The sequence below is a fragment of the Haliotis rufescens genome, unplaced genomic scaffold (genome assembly GCF_023055435.1).
Source record: "Haliotis rufescens isolate VD_foot unplaced genomic scaffold, xgHalRufe1.0.p SCAF_26, whole genome shotgun sequence".
Classification (NCBI taxonomy): domain Eukaryota; kingdom Metazoa; phylum Mollusca; class Gastropoda; order Lepetellida; family Haliotidae; genus Haliotis; species Haliotis rufescens.
This window is the reverse complement of record NW_025963957.1, coordinates 1,974,489-1,978,072: the sequence shown is the minus strand read 5'-3', so window position 1 is coordinate 1,978,072 and position 3,584 is coordinate 1,974,489.

The following is a 3,584-nucleotide window of genomic DNA, read 5'->3' as shown; positions in this document are numbered from 1 at the left end:
CGAACCCAAGATCAGCGGATCCTTCTTCGACCAAGTTTCACAACTCCGCATGGCCAATTGCGGCGTCATATATACCAGTGGGTCCACCCGTTCTCCAGACATTTACCTCTCAGTGGATCATGCGATCATAGGCATAATGATGACAAACAAAGGATCTAAACTTTTAGACAGATATATTTCATAAAACGTGAGTTGTATTGGAACAACATGAATCATATATACGTCCAACATCTGTCACTTTGTCCGAAGCCAAGTCCCCCTTGACGATAGCACCCCTGAATGCGACGCTAACAAGATGACAAGAGTTGTTTGGCTCTAACCTGTGTTGTCTTATCAAAGGACAGGGCATGATTAGGAGACCATTTAGTCCACGGCATAATTTTAGAAACGACTTTTGTTAAACATTTACGAAAGTAATCAGATATGTTCACGTGAATGAGAATTTGAATTTGTTTCTGTCAGTGCTATCTCCTGTTAAGTCATATTTGTGTTCTTAATCATGCCAGAAGTACAAAAGCTGCAAATGAAAGAAAGGAAAAGGTCAAGTTATCATCCTTTTGAACGTGCCTGATCAGTTTTATACCAATATTACAAAGATTTCGTACCATTGATATAAAGCTTTCATCCAAAACTACAAAGTTTTCCGTAACTTTTGACACTTTTAGTGCCCCAAGAAAAATCTTTACCGGTCCTCGTCCTCTCATAGATTAGAACATCACTCCCCATCAAACACTAATCTCATAACGTATGATGTCTAGACACCCCGGTCTAGTCACGGTATGCAACGCAACAAGATCGTGACACCTCCCCCGACACCCCAACCTTCTACATCAGTGCTGGCTAGCCTGGATAAAGCATATTCATTCTTCACTGAGCCCCTTCAAGTGAATCCTCATCCGTTAAAAACCCAGCCAGAGCCATAGCCGCATTATACCAGTGAGAATTATCATCTAAATGTTTTAAATGGAAAAAGTCTTGTAATTATGTTAAATTACTGGAAGAGGCTGAATGATATTCAAAGAGCAGCCTTAAGCTACAAAGATGAGAGTCCAGGCTACATTTGATTTGTGGTCACGCGAGTCTAATTTAGAGGTAATTGTCCCTGTTTGTCCAGTTGAGGGTGGAGATTGTATTGGTTGAGTGGCGAGCGGCGGGACCAACCCTAGCTCTATTATTGAGCGTGGAAAGCAAATGACAATGAACTTCTTTCCCCAACTGTAACGTGAACACATGTCCATCTGTTTGCCTCGAGATAAAGCGTTCACTCGGTGGAATAAGTACTGTCTCTTCCATGAGTGTCACATTCTTAGCGCGTCACCTGGTTACTGCTGCTAACGGGGAAGACCAGAGTTGCTTACAATGTAACCACGTTAATCCGGACGGTACCCTTCAAACTGAATTCGCCCGGATTGCCAAATTAACAAATCATTTAGTAATACCTTTTACCCTAACCATAACCCTTTTAATTTAATCGCCGGGAAAGCGGGGTGTCCGGTCTAAAGGGGTCCGGACTTACGAGGTTCCACAGTATTTACGAAGTCAGTATTTGTCACGGGTGGAACTGCAGTCAGCTGATCGAGGGTTTGTATCCCAGATTTGCCAAGATTACGGTCAGTGGTCGGACCATATCGTTACACGTTGGTTTCTAGACAGTAGTCTACAACCGGTGTCATTTCGGGATTTCCTCCCATATTAAGCTGGCACGCCATTATATAATTGAAATAATGTTCGTTTCGGCTTCAAATGAACTCGGTAACTCATTCTAATACAAAATATTCTTAAATTAAAGATAATCTAAAATGCTATCAATGTGGTGGCAAATTTCAATTTAATCAATTTAATTGCATGTTCGTGTGAATTTTTTAAGAATAGAGACAAAAAAACTAGAAAAGCTAAGTCACCAGGGGCTCACAGAAACATATATTGGGCACACGTTAGGTGTAATAGATTGATGGTGATTATCTGGGTATAAATTGACTTAATAATCAAATACTAAAGATTTAAATCTTCTATATAATTTGAGAAGCTCACGTGACACATGGCACGATGCAGCATTCACTGTCAAGACCTTGATCAGAAATGCCTACAAAGTCGGTACCCTCAATTCTAACTTAATGGCTAGTGTGTTACACAAGGCTACACAAGTATACTGTATACTGAATCCGAACTGTAGTTAACCATAATGCGTAAAATATGAAACACAATTCTTTTCAATTTACAAATCTGAGTTTCCTTATTGGTGTATAAACTCACGCGGAATACACATATCAAGAAGAAAAAGAACATCTCACAGAACCATATCTTTCACGGTAGGTTAACAAATTATGCTTTACAAGATTTGACGTGAACCATTTACGAGCAACTTTACCCATTACCTACAAGCCAACTGGAAATAATAAGTTAAGAGATTTTCCGCGCTGTTGGCAACAAAAGAATAGGAGCCAGAACATTGCCCTGCGGTCCACCACTCACCACAGTTTAACTCGTTACTCCAATCCGCTTGAATAATACGCTTTACAAACAAACCACCAGACACTGTCTGTTAAAGGTATTACTTAAACCATATTTCCTAAATACCGTCTGTGAAATGTCTCTCTATGGCCAAATGTCAGTGGGGCGTTAACAACCTTACATATGTACGAACAGTTCAATGCTACGTTGGTCTCACTGTAGGAAGTCGATTGAGCGACTGTGTAAAATGTGACAAGAATTGTAACCAAACTGTCAGACAAAAGAATGTACATATACACTTTAAAATCGATTTGACCAAATAATGTTATCGAATCCTTACTAGGCTGAAATCAGTTGCTGAAAGACGGCAAACTTAGGGTCAAAACCAGGGGTCCGGAAAATTTAAAATCCCAATCGGACATTTACATTTATGCCACGCCCCCTTCAAACAGCGTGTTTTAGTACGACTTTTTACACACAAATTACAAGTTGTTACGTATTCATAATATGATGAATTATGAATTGTTTCAATTAAAATTGTTTAATTCACCGGACAATTAATAACAAATAATATCATTTTAGATATATATGGAAAACATACGTTTGTTTCTGTTATAATAACGATCTGTCAACGTTGTGAACGGTCTAATTAATATTCATGAGTCTGCTCAAGTGTACGCGTTGTAACATTTGACTCAAAACCACATCACCGTCGAATAACCATTTGTTTTTGTGTTAAATGTTTAGACACCATCAAACACGGCTGTGTACTTTCTTTTCCCCGACAGTTTATGTTTGACTCGTGCAGGGTTTGACATAAACGGGCAAAATAAACTAACATTTAAAGAACTATGGTAATTACTTAACCCTGTTCAAGATTTACTAAGGCCGAACAGTCAATGCTTTTGTAATACACCAGTACACTACTCTTTAAAAGAAAGAAAGAGGAGATATGAACTGTGTGTTCCTATAAAGGTGAAAAAAAGGGAGAGAAGAAAACATATGAGCACGATATTTTTGCGTTTGAATAATTTTCGTTACCAGGTACTCATCACCATGGATAATCTGTAAGCTTAGACATACAGTGTATGAATAATGACAAACCATTAGATATACACATATTACAACATCAT